The sequence below is a fragment of the Pimephales promelas genome, chromosome 8 (genome assembly GCF_988280905.1).
Source record: "Pimephales promelas chromosome 8, fPimPro1.hap1.1, whole genome shotgun sequence".
NCBI classification, from domain to species: Eukaryota; Metazoa; Chordata; class Actinopteri; order Cypriniformes; family Leuciscidae; genus Pimephales; species Pimephales promelas.
This window is the reverse complement of record NC_142776.1, coordinates 20,313,882-20,333,505: the sequence shown is the minus strand read 5'-3', so window position 1 is coordinate 20,333,505 and position 19,624 is coordinate 20,313,882. Positions and strand designations below refer to the sequence as shown.

Below are 19,624 nucleotides of genomic sequence, written 5' to 3'. Positions count from 1 at the left end.
TGCGGAATATGCGTGTGAATGCTTCAAAAGCTTAACTTAAATGCTTAAAAAAAATAAAAAATATTGCAGTTCAAACAACAGCAAAACAGAGCAAAAAAGAAAAAAAAGCTTAATTCAAATGCATTTAATAAGCTGAAATGCAAAACAAGATCCAAAAAATTGTAGAAAACTACAAGTTTACTTAGAGAGGTAAAGAGAGGTAGAGATGTAGACACAGATGTAAAGAAATATAGGGGTAGAGAAAGAGACAGAGGTAGAGAAGTAAAGGAGTACAAAAAAGAAAGGTAGAGAAAGACAGGGGGTAGGTAGATAGATAGATAGATAGATAGATAGATAGATAGATAGATAGATAGATAGATAGATAGATAGATAGATAGATAGATAGATAGATAGATAGATAGATAGATAGATAGATACATAGATACATAGATACATAGATAGATAGATTATTAGAAAGAAAGGAAGAAAGAAAGAAAGGATTAGTTAGAAAGAAAGAAAGAAAGAAATAAAGGAATTAGTTAGAAAGAAAGATGGATTTGAAAGAAAGAAAGGATTAGTGAGAAAGAAAGAAAGGATTAGTGAGAGAGAAAGAAAGAAAGGATTAGTTAGTTAGAAAGAAAGAAAGAAAGAAAGAAAGATAGATTAGAAAGAAAGAAAGAATTAGTTAGAAAGAAAGATGGATTTGAAAGTAAGAAAGAAAGAAAGAATTAGTGAGAAAGAAAGGATTAGTTAGTTAGAAAGATGGATTTGATAGATAGATAGATAGATAGATAGATAGATAGATAGATAGATAGATAGATAGATAGATAGATAGATAGATAGATGGATTATTAGAAAGAAAGAAAGAAAGAAAGAAAGAAAGAAAGAAAGAAAGAAAGAAAGAAAGAAAGAAAGAAAGAAAGAAAGAAAGAAAGAAAGAAAGAAAGAAAGAAAGAAAGATGGATTAGGTAGAAAGAAAGAAAGAAAGAAAGAAAGAAAGAAAGAAAGAAAGAAAGAAAGAAAGAAAGAAAGAAAGAAAGAAAGAAAGAAAGAAAGAAAGATGAATTAGGTAGTAAGAAAGAAAGAAAGAAAGAAATAAAGAAAGAAAGAAAGAAAGAAAGAAAGAAAGAAAGAAAGAAAGAAAGAAAGAAAGAAAGAAAGAAAGAAAGAAAGAAAGAAAGAAAGAAAGAAGGATTAGGTAGAAAGGAAGAAAGAAAGATGGATTAGGTAGATAGATAGATAGATAGATAGATAGATAGATAGATAGATAGATAGATAGATAGATAGATAGATAGATAGATAGATAGATAGATAGATAGATAGATAGATAGATAGATAGATAATTCAAAATAAAGAAAAAGAAAGAAAGAAAGATAAAAAGAAAAAAAGAAAGAAAGATTAGTTAGAAAGAAATATGGATTTGAAAGAAAGAAAGAAAGAAAGAAAGGATTAGTAAAAAAGAAAGAAAGAAAGAAAGAAAGAAAGAAAGAAAGATAGATAGATTATTAGAAATAAAGAAAAAAGAAAGAAAGAAAGAAAAATAGATGATAGATAGATGAAAGAAAGAAAGAAAGCAATGATTAGTAAGAAAGAAATATGAATTTGAAAGAAAGAAAGAAAGAATTAGTTAGAAAGAAAGATGGATTGGAAAGGATGAAAAAAGAAAGAAAGGATTAGTTAGAAATAAAGAAAGGATTAGTTAGAAAGAAAGAAGGAAAGATATATTGGTTAGAAAGAAAGACAGATAGTATAGTTAGAAAGAAAGAAAGATTATTTAGAAAGAAAGAAAGATAGATCAGTTAGAAAGATAGATAGTATAGCTAGAAAGAAAAGATTATTTAGAAAGAAAGATAGTATAGTTAGAAAGAAAGATAGATTGTCTAGAAAGAAATAAAGATAGATTAGTTAGAAATATAGATGGATTAGTTAGATAGATAGATAGATAGATAGATAGATAGATAGATAGATAGATAGATAGATAGATAGATAGATAGATAGATACATAGATACATAGATAGATACATAGATAGATACATAGATAGATACACAGATAGATACATAGTCTATACATAGATAGATAGATCATTTGGACACAGAAAGTCAAATAGTTAAGACAGCCAGATGGATAGAAGAGGATAAAAGGAAGAGTAGAAAGGAGAAGAGATTATGAAAGGAGGGTAGAATAGGAGGACAGGAGGAGTAGAGGATTGGAGGAGGAGAAGAGGAGGGAAGAGAGAGGGAGAACAGGAGAAGTAGAGGCATAAATGCAACAAAAACTTGTAGTATCCTTCAGAAAAGAGCTGAGTGACTGTCCACCAATCAGAACACAGGACCAATTATGTGTGTCTCCCTTTGATCTTTGCTAATCAGCATCACCTGTGCAATCAGCTTTCCTATTTAGACAGAGGCCAAAATTGCTGATACTTGGCCTCGAACAAACCTCAATAGAGACAAAACTATAGGTTGTATTGGCGAAATGACCTGACCGTGAGCGAGACAAGGCCTTTGTGAACGATGTGATGTATTTTTTTTGTGGATAGAGTTAAAAAAAGGGACCACTTTGGCAAGTTAAAAAACTGGTTTGTATTGCTCTGATCACAAAAGTTTGACCTGAATTTATAATTGCTGCCAATGGAGGAATGTCTGTCACTCTTGTCCTTTGGAAGGACACAGAGAAAAAACTATAAGACCCAGGGATTTACTAAACACATGAGAGGAACCACAACAAAAATACCTACGTTTCAAGTATAATTTTATGCCCAAAGAGTGAAAATTGTGGCCAGGCCAGCGATTTAAAAATTATTTTTTAGCATTAGTTTTCAAGCTGGCTCACTCTAGCACGTGCTCTAGCTCTGAACAGTCTCTCTCATTCACTCCCATTATAATTTCAGAAACGGCTTGAAAAACATCATGAGACTAAAGTAGAGATTGTGAAAAAAGTATAATAGATATCAAAAAGTTGAATACAACTTTAATAGCTGACAAATTTCTCAACATTTTAAAGTTTAAATGACAGAAATAGCTGAAAGTATGCAGAAGTTGTAGGCTTTGAAAGCAGAAGGAGCATAAAACAGAATTTGAAGAATTCTCCATTGACTTCCATGTTAAAAAATATGCACAAAAAGTTTAATAATTTAAAAATTATAAAGGTTATAAAAAAGAAAAGTAATAGCACACATGTCCTTGAAAAGCTGCACATTTTGATACTTGAATGGTTTTTGTAGCACAAAGTAGAGAGGAGAAGAAAGCGACCGAAAAACGTACGGAAGAATACGGAATAATAATAATAAGAAGAAAGATTTGGATTTCAAGAGTGTGAATGCTTGAAGCATTCACACTAACTAGAAAAATTGCATTTCCTGCGGAATATGCGTGTGAATGCTTCAAAAGCTTAACTTAAATGCTTAAAAAAAAATAAAAAATATTGCAGTTCAAACAACAGCAAAACAGAGCAAAAAAGAAAAAAAAGCTTAATTCAAATGCATTTAATAAGCTGAAATGCAAAACAAGATCCAAAAAATTGTAGAAAACTACAAGTTTACTTAGAGAGGTAAAGAGAGGTAGAGATGTAGACACAGAGGTAAAGAAATATAGGGGTAGAGAAAGAGACAGAGGTAGAGAAGTAAAGGAGTACAAAAAAGAAAGGTAGAGAAAGACAGGGGGTAGGTAGGTAGATAGATAGATAGATAGATAGATAGATAGATAGATAGATAGATAGATAGATAGATAGATAGATAGATAGATAGATAGATAGATAGATACATAGATACATAGATACATAGATAGATAGATTATTAGAAAGAAAGGAAGAAAGAAAGAAAGGATTAGTTAGAAAGAAAGAAAGAAAGAAAGAAAGAAAGAAAGAAAGAAAGAAAGAAAGAAAGAAAGAAAGAAAGAAAGAAAGAAAGAAAGAAAAGAATTAGTTAGAAAGAAAGATGGATTTGAAAGAAAGAAAGGATTAGTGAGAAAGAAAGAAAGAAAGGATTAGTGAGAGAGAAAGAAAGAAAGGATTAGTTAGTTAGAAAGAAAGAAAGAAAGAAAGAAAGATAGATTAGAAAGAAAGAAAGAATTAGTTAGAAAGAAAGATGGATTTGAAAGTAAGAAAGAAAGAAAGAATTAGTGAGAAAGAAAGGATTAGTTAGTTAGAAAGATGGATTTGATAGATAGATAGATAGATAGATAGATAGATAGATAGATAGATAGATAGATAGATAGATAGATAGATAGATAGATAGATAGATAGATGGATGGATTATTAGAAAGAAAGAAAGAAAGAAAGAAAGAAAGAAAGAAAGAAAGAAAGATGGATTAGGTAGAAAGAAAGAAAGAAAGAAAGAAAGAAAGAAAGAAAGAAAGAAGAATTAGGTAGTAAGAAAGAAAGAAAGAAAGAAAGAAAGAAGGATTAGGTAGAAAGGAAGAAAGAAAGATGGATTAGATAGATAGATAGATAGATAGATAGATAGATAGATAGATAGATAGATAGATAGATAGATAGATAGATAGATAGATAGATAGATAGATAGATAGATAGATAGATAGATAGATAATTCAAAATAAAGAAAAAGAAAGAAAGAAAGAAAGATAAAAAGAAAAAAAGAAAGAAAGATTAGTTAGAAAGAAATATGGATTTGAAAGAAAGAAAGAAAGGATTAGTAAAAAAGAAAGAAAGAAAGAAAGAAAGAAAGATAGATTATTAGAAATAAAGAAAAAAGAAAGAAAGAAAAATAGATGATAGATAGATGAAAGAAAGAAAGAAAGCAATGATTAGTAAGAAAGAAATATGAATTTGAAAGAAAGAAAGAAAGAATTAGTTAGAAAGAAAGATGGATTTGAAAGGATGAAAAAAGAAAGAAAGGATTAGTTAGAAAAAAAGAAAGGATTAGTTAGAAAGAAAGAAGGAAAGATATATTGGTTAGAAAGAAAGACAGATATAGTCCAGGCAAAGTAGCGTTTTACGACAGACTAATTGTAAAAGAATTTTTTTCAGCATAGATCATTTCGATGAGGTGTCCAGAACAACATACTAAAAGTCCTAAGAAATCCTAGTTGAGGAAATATGTTTAATTCGCATCAATCCGAGATGTGTGCCAGTAAGGCCAGACAACAATACACCCCAATGGGGCTATTTTTTTCCTTTACTCCTATCAAAATAAAACTTTATACAATGAAAGTATCCATGAAAAGTAACAAATTTTGTATTACAAGTTTCTTTGAAAATGAATTTTATTATGCAAATGAGCTATACACTAATCGAATATGCCCCAAATACACCCAAATAGGCTTAATTTTTTCCTTTACTCCTACCACAATAAAACTTTACACAATGAAACTCTACAAGAAAAGTAAAACATTTTGTATTAGAAGTTTCTTTGAAAATAAATTTTATTATGCAAATGAGCAATTTACTAATCGAATATGTCCAAAATACACCCTAATGGGCTTAATTTTTTGCTTTATTCCTACCACAATAAAACTTTACACAATGAAACTCTACAAGAAAAGTAAAACATTTTGTATTAGAAGTTTCTTTGAAAATAAATTTTATTATGCAAATGAGCTATACACTAATCGAATATGTCCAAAATACACCCTAATGGGCTTAATTTTTTGCTTTATTCCTACCACAATAAAACTTTACAAAGTAAAAGTATACAGGAAAAGTAACTTATTTTGTATTACAAGTTTCTTTTGAAATTAATTTGAATATGCACATGAGCTATACACTTATTGAATATGTCATAATTTGCATAGGCAGAAACACCCTTCATATGTATGACAAATCGGCCCAATCTTCATCCAATCATCCTACTGCCAATGGGTGATGGCAATGCTGCTTTTAGACTGGCCTCTAACATGAAAACTGCCTGGCTTGGTAGTACCTGCCAGGGGTATAACCCCCGCCGGTATAGTCTTCAGGGTCACAGAGGGACACAAGCCTCAGGGGAGGGTTGGGTGTTTTTTAATTTTTGTTTTCTCTTATTTTATTTTATCCTCGACCCCTTCTCTGTGGCTCTTGGTTCTGGCATACCCAAATCAGTTCCCGGTTTGTTCTTTGCTTAGTTCTTCCCCTCATATTCATCAGATAAATCAGGCAACTGTGAGTTTGTGCATGCAGCTAGTACCACGACATTCCCTGCAAATGGCAGTGCAAGGGAGTCCATGTTTTTTGCATGTTCTTCTCTTTGTGCCACAGTCTTTCTTGCAACTACAGCGGACTACATCTAGAATTTCTGGTGGTGCCGCAGGCTGATCGGTCATTATTGGCAAAACTCCCCCATCCAAAACATGCCACCCCCCGTCTTTTGGGTCCATACATTCACTTCCCCCTTTCCACACCATCATTTGTTTAAAGACCCGAAGACTGGAACTTCGCAGATGTTGACGTTGGAGGGAGAGTTTGAGGTTCCACTGGAGATGAGTTCGGGGTGACTTTTCAGTCACTATTCAGAATATGTGGGGCCACGGGTCGGCACATTCCCGGGATGGGCCGGCTGCGTCTCCATCCATTGTTTCGTCCATGGTTTGGTCTCTTATCTAAATCTGACCATGGAGTTGACTTTGGCGGAAAGCTGAAGGTGATTGCTGATATTAGACCACGTCTCATTGAGAATGAAACATTGTCTAGAAACGACATGTTCATTTTCTCGTGTTTGAGGCATGGTTTATGAATGCCCGGAGCCATATTATTGGGTGTTACGAATGTCTATCAAATGCGTCTGTACGTAGCTCATAGCCAATCAGTTCAATGATACCAGATGACGTACGGTATGTAGAACGGCAGAAAATTAGACGAGGAAAAAGACGATGGGTCAGAGATTTAGGAGATTTAAAGTAAAACTTCAAATAATAGCGAATCCCAAATAGTCTGTCTCTTTTACACGCCTGTTGTGGCTGCAGGTTTGTGTAAATAAAAGCCGGTCTCAAATAGAGGCCAGGTCTGTTTTTTAGTTTCGGGTTGTTAATCTTCTAAAACCGTCAGATCGTCCGCTTTTTGGCGTCTGCCAAAGCAAATTTTTGTCCCGCCAAAGACTATTTTGATCGGTGAATGATGTAGAATAGAAACTGCTGCACTTGATAGGACACATAAGGAGCAGAGAGAGTGCACCGGACACACGCGCGCACTCTCACGTCTTCAAACAACACGAGCGCTGTCTTGCTCTCTCTCCTTCGCGCATAATCAATTGACACGATACTAAAAGGTTGGAAGATCGCAGTTTCAGGTGGAGCATTTGGAGATTTTTAGAGATTATAGACTCAATGAACAACATCTCAACACTAAATTATAAAGGCCGGTTCCATATAGACGCCTGTCTCAAATACAAGCCGGTGCAGTTCGATGATTTGGGAAAATAAGAGCCCGGGCTATTATTTTAAGTTTTACAGTATGTATGTATACACAAAGACTGTATCAAAAGGTAACTTCGCGTCCACTGCCAAGATGGATCCATAGAGATACACAAACTGCTGCGGTGTTGCATAGACATCATCATCGTCTTGCCGCTCCCTCCCCGTTCTGTGATTGGTTCCCTAGCTCAGGCGAAAATTTGGTTCATGGTGTCCAGGCTGCCTAGCAGCGTGAATAAAATCGCGCTGTGGCAAGACAGCATGGGGAAACCCAGGCTAGGCGCTTGCAAAATCCAATCACGTTTGAGAGGGAAACAACAAATTGAGGGTTTCCGAGATTTTTCTTATTTTCATTTTTTTTTAGAAGTAGTAATGGGTGCTCACTGTTATGGGTAGAAATGTAGTGGAGTAAATAGTACAATATTTCCCTCTCAATTGTACTTGAGTAAAGTCAAGAGTACTTCCCAAAAATGATCCTTGAGTAAAGTACAGATCCCTCAAAATTGTACTTAAGTACTGTACTAAAGTACTACTCTGATACTGTCCGGCTCTGCTAACTACATACATTTTTGTTTTACAAGATAACTTGTAAAACAAAAAGGTTACTTTTTATGTATACTTTCACTGTCATTGTTCTGTGAGGTTTAATTGTGAGTTTTATAGGAGTAAAGGAAAAAAAAAAGCCCATTAGGGTGTATTTTGGGCATATTCAATTAGTAAATTGCTCATTTGCATAATAAAATTTATTTTCAAAGAAACTTCTAATACAAAATGTTTTACTTTTCTTGTAGACTTTCATTGTGTAAAGTTTTATTGTGGTAGGAGTAAAGGAAAAAATTAAGCCTATTTGGGTGTATTTGGGGCATATTCGATTAGTGTATAGCTCATTTGCATAATAAAATTAATTTTCAAAGAAACTTGTAATACAAAATTTGTTACTTTTCATGGGTACTTTCATTGTATAAAGTTTTATTTTGATAGGAGTAAAGGAAAAAAATAGCCCCATTGGGGTTTATTGTTGTCTGGCCTTACTGGCACACATCTCGGATTGATGCGAATTAAACATATTTCCTCAACTAGGATTTCTTAGGACTTTTAGTATGTTGTTCTGGACACCTCATAGAAATGATCTATGCTGAAAAAAATTCTTTTACAATTAGTTCTATTTTTGGCTCCAAAATGGGCTATTTTGCCTGGACTAATAGTATAGTTAGAAAGAAAGAAAGATTATTTAGAAAGAAAGAAAGATAGATCAGTTAGAAAGATAGATAGTATAGCTAGAAAGAAAAGATTATTTAGAAAGAAAGATAGTATAGTTAGAAAGAAAGATAGATTATCTAGAAAGAAATAAAGATAGATTAGTTAGAAATATAGATGGGTTAGATAGATAGATAGATAGATAGATAGATAGATAGATAGATAGATAGATAGATAGATAGATAGATAGATAGATAGATAGATAGATAGATAGATAGATAGATAGATAGATACATAGATAGATACACAGATAGATACATAGTCTATACATAGATAGATAGATCATTTGGACACAGAAAGTCAAATAGTTAAGACAGGCAGATGGATAGAAGAGGATAAAAGGAAGAGTAGAAAGGAGAAGAGATTATGAAAGGAGGGTAGAATAGGAGGACAGGAGGAGTAGAGGATTGGAGGAGGAGAAGAGGAGGGAAGAGAGAGGGAGAACAGGAGAAGTAGAGGCATAAATGCAACAAAAACTTGTAGTATCCTTCAGAAAAGAGCTGAGTGACTGTCCACCAATCAGAACACAGGACCAATTATGTGTGTCTCCCTTTGATCTTTGCTAATCAGCATCACCTGTGCAATCAGCTTTCCTATTTAGACAGAGGCCAAAATTGCTGATACTTGGCCTCGAACAAACCTCAATAGAGACAAAACTATAGGTTGTATTGGCGAAATGACCTGACCGTGAGCGCGACAAGGCCTTTGTAAACGATGTGATGTATTTTTTTTGTGGATAGAGTTAAAAAAAGGGACCACTTTGGCAAGTTAAAAAACTGGTTTGTATTGCTCTGATCACAAAAGTTTGACCTGAATTTATAATTGTTGCCAATGGAGGAATGTCTGTCACTCTTGTCCTTTGGAAGGACACAGAGAAAAAACTATAAGTCCCAGGGATTTACTAAACACATGAGAGGAACCACAACAAAAATACCTACGTTTCAAGTATAATTTTATGCCCAAAGAGTGAAAATTGTGGCCAGGCCAGCGATTTAAAAATTATTTTTTAGCATTAGTTTTCAAGCTGGCTCACTCTAGCACGTGCTCTAGCTCTGAACAGTCTCTCTCATTCACTCCCATTATAATTTCAGAAACGGCTTGAAAAACATCATGAGACTAAAGTAGAGATTGTGAAAAAAGTATAATAGATATCAAAAAGTTGAATACAACTTTAATAGCTGACAAATTTCTCAACATTTTAAAGTTTAAATGACAGAAATAGCTGAAAGTATGCAGAAGTTGTAGGCTTTGAAAGCAGAAGGAGCATAAAACAGAATTTGAAGAATTCTCCATTGACTTCCATGTTAAAAAATATGCACAAAAAGTTTAATAATTTAAAAATTATAAAGGTTATAAAAAAGAAAAGTAATAGCACACATGTCCTTGAAAAGCTGCACATTTTGATACTTGAATGGTTTTTGTAGCACAAAGTAGAGAGGAGAAGAAAGCGACCGAAAAACGTACGGAAGAATACGGAATAATAATAATAAGAAGAAAGATTTGGATTTCAAGAGTGTGAATGCTTGAAGCATTCACACTAACTAGAAAAATTGCATTTCCTGCGGAATATGCGTGTGAATGCTTCAAAAGCTTAACTTAAATGCTTAAAAAAAATAAAAAATATTGCAGTTCAAACAACAGCAAAACAGAGCAAAAAAGAAAAAAAAGCTTAATTCAAATGCATTTAATAAGCTGAAATGCAAAACAAGATCCAAAAAATTGTAGAAAACTACAAGTTTACTTAGAGAGGTAAAGAGAGGTAGAGATGTAGACACAGAGGTAAAGAAATATAGGGGTAGAGAAAGAGACAGAGGTAGAGAAGTAAAGGAGTACAAAAAAGAAAGGTAGAGAAAGACAGGGGGTAGGTAGGTAGATAGATAGATAGATAGATAGATAGATAGATAGATAGATAGATAGATAGATAGATAGATAGATAGATAGATACATAGATACATAGATACATAGATAGATAGATTATTAGAAAGAAAGGAAGAAAGAAAGAAAGGATTAGTTAGAAAGAAAGAAAGAAAGAAAGAAAGAAAGAAAGAAAGAAAAGAATTAGTTAGAAAGAAAGATGGATTTGAAAGAAAGAAAGGATTAGTGAGAAAGAAAGAAAGAAAGAAAGGATTAGTGAGAGAGAAAGAAAGAAAGGATTAGTTAGTTAGAAAGAAAGAAAGAAAGAAAGATAGATTAGAAAGAAAGAAAGAATTAGTTAGAAAGAAAGATGGATTTGAAAGTAAGAAAGAAAGAAAGAATTAGTGAGAAAGAAAGGATTAGTTAGTTAGAAAGATGGATTTGATAGATAGATAGATAGATGGATAGATAGATAGATAGATAGATAGATAGATGGATGGATTATTAGAAAGAAAGAATGAAAGAAAGAAAGAAAGATGGATTAGGTAGAAAGAAAGAAAGAAAGAAAGAAAGAAAGAAAGAAAGAAAGAAAGAAAGAAAGAAAGAAAGAAAGAAAGAAAGAAAGAAAGAAAGAAAGAAAGAAGAATTAGGTAGTAAGAAAGAAAGAAAGAAAGAAAGAAAGAAGGATTAGGTAGAAAGGAAGAAAGAAAGATGGATTAGGTAGAAAGATAGATAGATAGATAGATAGATAGATAGATAGATAGATAGATAGATAGATAGATAGATAGATAGATAGATAGATAGATAGATAGATAGATAGATAGATAGATAGATAATTCAAAATAAAGAAAAAGAAAGAAAGAAAGAAAGATAAAAAGAAAAAAAGAAAGAAAGATTAGTTAGAAAGAAATATGGATTTGAAAGAAAGAAAGAAAGGATTAGTAAAAAAGAAAGAAAGAAAGAAAGAAAGAAAGAAAGAAAGAAAGAAAGAAAGAAAGAAAGATAGATTATTAGAAATAAAGAAAAAAGAAAGAAAGAAAGAAAAATAGACGATAGATAGATGAAAGAAAGAAAGAAAGCAATGATTAGTAAGAAAGAAATATGAATTTGGAAGAAAGAAAGAAAGAATTAGTTAGAAAGAAAGATGGATTTGAAAGGATGAAAAAAGAAAGAAAGGATTAGTTAGAAAAAAAGAAAGGATTAGTTAGAAAGAAAGAAGGAAAGATATATTGGTTAGAAAGAAAGACAGATAGTATAGTTAGAAAGAAAGAAAGATTATTTAGAAAGAAAGAAAGATAGATCAGTTAGAAAGATAGATAGTATAGCTAGAAAGAAAAGATTATTTAGAAAGAAAGATAGTATAGTTAGAAAGAAAGATAGATTATCTAGAAAGAAATAAAGATAGATTAGTTAGAAATATAGATGGATTAGTTAGATAGATAGATAGATAGATAGATAGATAGATAGATAGATAGATAGATAGATAGATAGATAGATAGATAGATAGATAGATAGATAGATAGATAGATAGATAGATAGATACATAGATAGATACACAGATAGATACATAGTCTATACATAGATAGATAGATCATTTGGACACAGAAAGTCAAATAGTTAAGACAGGCAGATGGATAGAAGAGGATAAAAGGAAGAGTAGAAAGGAGAAGAGATTATGAAAGGAGGGTAGAATAGGAGGACAGGAGGAGTAGAGGATTGGAGGAGGAGAAGAGGAGGGAAGAGAGAGGGAGAACAGGAGAAGTAGAGGCATAAATGCAACAAAAACTTGTAGTATCCTTTAGAAAAGAGCTGAGTGACTGTCCACCAATCAGAACACAGGACCAATTATGTGTGTCTCCCTTTGATCTTTGCTAATCAGCATCACCTGTGCAATCAGCTTTCCTATTTAGACAGAGGCCAAAATTGCTGATACTTGGCCTCGAACAAACCTCAATAGAGACAAAACTATAGGTTGTATTGGCGAAATGACCTGACCGTGAGCGAGACAAGGCCTTTGTGAACGATGTGATGTATTTTTTTTGTGGATAGAGTTAAAAAAAGGGACCACTTTGGCAAGTTAAAAAACTGGTTTGTATTGCTCTGATCACAAAAGTTTGACCTGAATTTATAATTGTTGCCAATGGAGGAATGTCTGTCACTCTTGTCCTTTGGAAGGACACAGAGAAAAAACTATAAGTCCCAGGGATTTACTAAACACATGAGAGGAACCACAACAAAAATACCTACGTTTCAAGTATAATTTTATGCCCAAAGAGTGAAAATTGTGGCCAGGCCAGCGATTTAAAAATTATTTTTTAGCATTAGTTTTCAAGCTGGCTCACTCTAGCACGTGCTCTAGCTCTGAACAGTCTCTCTCATTCACTCCCATTATAATTTCAGAAACGGCTTGAAAAACATCATGAGACTAAAGTAGAGATTGTGAAAAAAGTATAATAGATATCAAAAAGTTGAATACAACTTTAATAGCTGACAAATTTCTCAACATTTTAAAGTTTAAATGACAGAAATAGCTGAAAGTATGCAGAAGTTGTAGGCTTTGAAAGCAGAAGGAGCATAAAACAGAATTTGAAGAATTCTCCATTGACTTCCATGTTAAAAAATATGCACAAAAAGTTTAATAATTTAAAAATTATAAAGGTTATAAAAAAGAAAAGTAATAGCACACATGTCCTTGAAAAGCTGCACATTTTGATACTTGAATGGTTTTTGTAGCACAAAGTAGAGAGGAGAAGAAAGCGACCGAAAAACGTACGGAAGAATACGGAATAATAATAATAAGAAGAAAGATTTGGATTTCAAGAGTGTGAATGCTTGAAGCATTCACACTAATAATAAGAAGAAAGATTTGGATTTCAAGAGTGTGAATGCTTGAAGCATTCACACTAATAAGTATGCAGGATAACAATAGTGTTGCTTTGCAAGCACCACTAATAATAAGTATGGAGGATAACAATAGTGTTGCTTTGCAAGCACCACTAACTATATATGCGTCCACACCAACAACCGATAACAGTCTTTTTATTCTAAGCACACCTGCGGTTTCAAAGTAGCGAAAATGGCAATGCGTTCTCGTCCTAGGATGTCATATAGTGACACTTTTGAAATTCCGTCTAAAGCCAACGCACATGGCACCCTTTAGCGTCAATATAACACGCACAGAGCTTTGTTCGGTTATGGTAGGTTTAGTTCTGGGGTAGGTTTAGGGTTAGACCACTAGGAGGCGCCTTCTGGCCCATACATATCTGCGTCTCATATTGACGCTAAAGGGTGCCATGTGCGTTGGACTTAGACGAAATTTCAAAAGTGTCACTATATGACGCCTTGGGATGAGAACGGGCTGAAAATGGATGACTGCTGCTGCTGCTTTACATTACAAACAAATATAAAAAAAAAAAAAAAAAACAGGCGCTTTTGGGAGCGCATCTAAACAGTGAATCTAGCAAGTCTAGTGTAATATCTAACAGTGGATTTAGCTGACGAAGTCATGATGGGATAAAAACATCGCCTTGTCAACACCTTTATGTATACAACACCTTTTTCACTGCAACTTCAGCAATGTTGTCAACTAGCGCTGGATAGCCTGAGGTAATTTTGTAACACTATGCTAAACTGCATATCTCATTGTGAATACTTCTCACCGTTTATTCCCAGGATACGACCGATTGCTTTTTAACGTATCCTTGAAAAGGGGGTTTGACTTTGTCAAACAGGGGTGGATTTTTTTTTTTTTGTACCTCGACGATTACCTTCTCTGCAATGTCATCTGCCATTTTAAATGTGCAAGACCTTTAAATTAGAATGGATTCTGATTGGTTGTCAGTGTTTTATCATTGGACAGCTGGAAAACGATATCGTTTCTCGTATGTTTATTGTTATAGAAGCTGTGGTGTGAACTCTGTTATTCTTTAATATGGAGAAAGATTTTTTGAATTATATCTTTATAGTTATCGTGCTTGGTGTGAACGGGCCTTAAAGTCCCAGTGAAATCAAAATTGAACCTATTTACTTTGTTAGCGCATATTACTAGTCTTGTGGTGAACAATTAATCTGTGCAAGTAAAAATATATTAAAAAAAATGTTTTACCTTGGTAATCTTTAATCAAAATCTGAAAAGTTACTTCCGGTCTGGAACGGTTTCTTTTTCAGATGACGTAGGTTTCACAGTTTGGGTGGGGAAACACTTAACCACTCCCCTCAAACCGTTAGTTTACTATGAGCGAGAGATGGAGAGGAGGAGCGCTAGAGTAAAACCCTGCCCTCTGTTCAATATTCCGTTTCACTTGGAAATACGTCACAGCACTGGAGAAAAATCGTTTGCAACTTCCGGTTCACGGGGACTTTAAACAAATTTAAACAAATTGATTGATTCCTTCATTTCATCAAGTCACACTCGAACTGTAATCCTCCATATTTCCTAATATTGAGACTATCAGAAAATAGCTGATTTTAGTCAAAGTAAATCAAGTTAGGGTAGGTTTGTTTTCCAGTTTCAAGCAGGTAATCTTTTCCCATGTTTGAATGTGCATGTGGAGACGTGCTTTTACACATTTAAAGACTGCTGTCATCGCTCAGAGATGAGAGATCTGCTCCACTGATCACATACCTCTTATTCCAAGCACAGATGAGTGTTCTTCCCGCTGCTCCTGCAATTGAGATGAACTTCAGAGCTGTAGTTCAGTTCTGCCTCGTGAGAAAAACAACAAAAGCTAGAATTCCAGCAGATAAACGTCTGATAGCAGCAGCTTTTCAACCTACGCTCCAAATAAACCTCCTCTGGAGCTTTTCTTCTGAGGAGAGGCACTGGATTAGGATACTAATAAAGGTACGGAATCGGAATAGGGCATAGCTGGTGGAGAGATTGAAAAGACATTCAGTCACTATTAAAGTGAAAGGGTGTGTACACTTATTTGTGTAGATATCAAAATATCAAGTTTACACATCTCTTTTCTTGCCCTCCACCAAGAATGACTGTTTTGACCCCTTTCCTAACTCGCAACGTTCATTTCTTGAAGATTAAATGCAAAGATTATCTGGAGATCAGTTTCTGTAGTGATATGACCTGTTTGAACTTTTGTAGGTTTACCCACACAACATTTATGCTCCAACTGCCAGTTAATTCCAGACAGTGGTGGAATGTAACGAAGTACAAATACTTTGTTACTTTACTTAAGTAATTTTTTTTATGTATCTTTACTTTACTTAAGTAAAATAAATAGTGCATACTTTTACTTCGTTACATTTTGCAGCAATTTTTATTATACTTTCTCCACTACATTTCTACAACTTCTGTTACATTTTCATTACATTTCTGATCAGTTTTTCTCCTGCCAAAACGTAATTTGACCGTCCGTTCGTTCGTTGCACGTTTGTCTCACCAATGACGTTTGGTTGCCATAGATACATCAACTAAATGTGTCTCGCACGCAGTGTGTTTATCATGCAATTTATACGCGAAAATTTGTTTTTACGTGCATAGGAAACACACCGTGCGTAATATACGTTTGGTTAGGATTATGGCAAGCCAAGAGGTTCAGAATAACACCATAAACTAATCGCGTTGACTGCCAAACATAGTTATTAACATATAGTAAGGATAAGCATGATGTGTAGCTATATTGCCTAATTGCAAGCTTGTTTCAGAAATGGTGACAATTTTTTTTTCCATCATTATTGAACATCATTATAGGAGTATTAGGTTGAATGAGTTAGAATTAAATGTTTTATTAATCATTAGAAAATAGACATTAAGAGAATAAATTGTTATGCAAGTGAAGAGTTCAGATGCAAAAGCCTCTAAATGCCATTTGAAATTTTCTTCTAAAATGACCATTTTTATCAAGCTTGTATATTTAAGTTCAGTAATTTCACTTAAATGACAATTAATAGTTCATATTCATTGCCATTTAAGTGAAATTACTGAACTTAAATATACAAGCTTGATAAAAATTATCATTTTAGAAGAAAATTTCAAATGGCACTTAGAGGCTTTTTGAACTCTTCAAGTACTTTTACTTTTAATACTTAAAGTACATTTAAAATCAGGTAATTTTTACTTTTTACTTGTCATTGTGTTACTTCTACTTTTACTAAAGTAAATATTTATCTGGATATTTGTACTTTTACTTAAGTACTGAGATTCAGTACTTCGTCCACCACTGATTCCAGATAAGCGCCACCTGCTGGATATCATGCACTTGACACAAAATGAGTTTTATGGATAAGTGTTCAGGCGGGGTTGGTGGATGTTATTTTCTGTCTTTGTATTTTAATCTGAAAAGAATGATCGAGTGGCTCTCCCATAAATGCTTGTCTATTCCTTTAAACCCTAAAAAAAAAAAAAAAAAAAAAAATTCTGTTACCCGCTATTAAATACATTAGATTTTTGTTCTGTGAGTACCAAAAAAAAGAACTTTTTAAGATGTTTAAGCTGCTCTTTTCAACGTATTAAAAGCATTTTGTAGATTGCAGGACAAATAAAGCTCAGTGCATTTAGCTTTTTACTTATGCCGATTATATATAAGGATTCTCCTCAATTCATAAAAGTGTTCCCTGCAGCACTCTATATAATTTACACTAATAACAGGATCAGTCGTCATCATTTTATTTAAAAAGTATATATTTTATATTTTATTTTAAAAAGTTTGTCTCCCCATCAGATAATGTCACTGATATAGAGATGTAGACAACAGTTGATCATTAGTGGATGAAACGCCTCCAGGAAACCTGCTGAGCCTCCATGAAGGAAAGCCTTCCCAAAACCCTGCCAATTACACGGCCACCTGTCCTGGTAGCAAGATGCTGCCCTCTACTGTGCTGAAGGGAAACCAGGAAGAGCGAGAGATGCGCGTAGACTTTAATGAGCTCCCATTAGACCTTGGTTTCAGCACAAAAGCCAAAACCTCAAACAGCTTCACTTGTCATGCATCCTCCTCTTAATACCTTCAAAGGCGTAATCACCTGGAAAGGTGTTTGTGTGTCAGGAAAGAGCGTGTTATTTTACTAATTAAGACGAGCAATGCAAGCGTGTCTGCTATCCTCTGTACTTCTGCTGGGAGAAGAGCTGAGCTTTTCTCCCTCATCAGATTGATGAAAAGTGTAAGATGCATGAGTGAGAGAAATGCATTCCTGCTGTGAATTATGTAAAGAAGCTGGAGGGAGTTGGATCTTTAATGGACGCTTTGCTCGGTGACACGAATGAGCGTCTCCATCCCTCTCCATTACGAGCAGATTCAGCCTTCTGTTAGTGTTGCAGAGGACAAACCCAAACACACAGCTCCAGTTTCAGGTTTTATCACTTCTGGCCTATTACACCCGCAACCTTCTGTCTATGATGCCTTTCTCTAGCATAGCCAAACTAAACGATGCCATTATAATCTTATTATATATGCCATTTATAATGATTATAAAAGTTTGTTTATTTTGTGCAGTATGCTATTGCATGGTCAAGGACAAATACAAAATATGAATTATGGTTTTGTGGGTAACACTTTTAGCATCACCTTACATGTACGTAGTAATGTACTACTATTATTATTAATATAAATTATGCCTAAATACTAACCCCTAATCCTAGACATAACCATAAGTAAATGTTGATAATTAAATATTACTCTGTCTCTACTTAATTGTATAATTATAACACCTTCAAATTGAATAATTAAATGTAAAATATTATCAAAAAATTATTTTAAAACTGACTTAATGGGAGTTAGTTACTATAACTTATTTTTATTATTATTATTTTTAGTGTGCTTAAATATTTTATGTAGACATCGTAATATATCAGAAGTGTGTCGACGAGTGCTCTGTCGCACACATAACACACTTATTTGTGTATTGTCATGATGGAATGTGGCATATACATATATTGTGGATTGCCATAAATCCAAACTTCCACAATCAGTTTTTTTTTATGTTTAATGTTAAATATACATAAGTACAAGTGTTTAAAATAAATACAAGTATTAAGCATTATACATAATTATTATATTATATATTTTTTATTGATTTAAGGTCTTGCTCATCAAAGCTGCATTTATTTGATAAAAAAAAAAAAACTATGTTAGAATGTAATGTATTGCTTTGATGGAAAAGCTTATTTTTAGCAGCCATTATTCCAGTCTTCAGTGTCACGATCATTTATATCCATATTTTTTTTTAAGATTCTTTGATAAATAGAACGTTTTAAAGAACTGTATTTTTTTTTTTAGGGAAATCTTTTGTAATGGCCATTCATGATTGTACTGGTGAGGATGTGTTAGGGGAGGGTTCTAGTTTGGGTGTTTTATGTCAGTCACAGTGTAGACGGCCCTGTTGATATGAAGAGAGTGTCCTGGTTTTGTCGTGGTTTAGTGTCCTCAGCGGTGGATGATGTTTTAGAGCAGCACAGCTGATGCACAGAGGCTTGTTAAGACTTGATCAATATTTTAAGTGGCTTATTTAATGCACTGGTAGGCGTGCACTGTTGAAGACTGATGAGTCTATTAGCAAACTGAGCTTTGCATAATTGCTGTGTGGAAAATGAGTGTTTGATATAGTGCGATGACTGGGGAAAGATTTCATTATTTTTTTGCTTGGCTTTTGTTTTGCAGGATTGCTGTGCATTTCCATTATAAGCGCATGGAGCGTCAAATTTCACTCTGTTATTTAGTTTCTTTACACTCCAGAAGATATCATGCTATTTTAATCTTTATTTGTTAAAAAATATATATATATATATTTTAAAGATAAGTCCACCCAAAAATGGAATGCTCTGGAATGCTTTGGTTTCCAACATTATTCTAAATATTATTATTATTATTATTATTATTATTATTATTATTAATGTTGTTATTATTATTATTATTATTATTATTATTTTTGTTCCAGCGAAGAACAAAAATACAGGTTTGGAAAACAGAAAAAAATGAATGTTCACAACATTGTAAATTGTAATTTTTGGGTGAACTAAACATTATTTTAACTGCATATTAAATTATTTTGATTAAAAATATATTAGAATGCACAAAATCACTGGCATGCCCACATTTTGTGTTTGGGTACAGTGATGCATCAGATAGTATACAGGTATAGTTTGTATTTATTTATTAATTTAGGAAATGTAAGTGGTACTTTCATATTTGGTGTTTCCATCCTGAACTCTCTTGGCTCCATGTGAACCACAGGAGAA

General features: G+C 33.4%; 1 protein-coding gene and 1 long non-coding RNA gene across 2 annotated transcripts in view; both read left to right on the top strand.

The window, feature by feature from the left end:
- Nucleotides 1-19,624, top strand: part of hs2st1b (heparan sulfate 2-O-sulfotransferase 1b) — a 111,341-nt gene that overhangs the window by 79,216 nt on the left and 12,501 nt on the right. The gene's annotated exons all lie outside the window — the stretch shown is intronic.
- Nucleotides 1,432-10,870, top strand: LOC148977717 (uncharacterized). The gene is made up of 2 exons (XR_016169494.1): nucleotides 1,432-3,649; nucleotides 10,380-10,870. It is a non-coding gene; the product is annotated as an uncharacterized LOC148977717 (long non-coding RNA).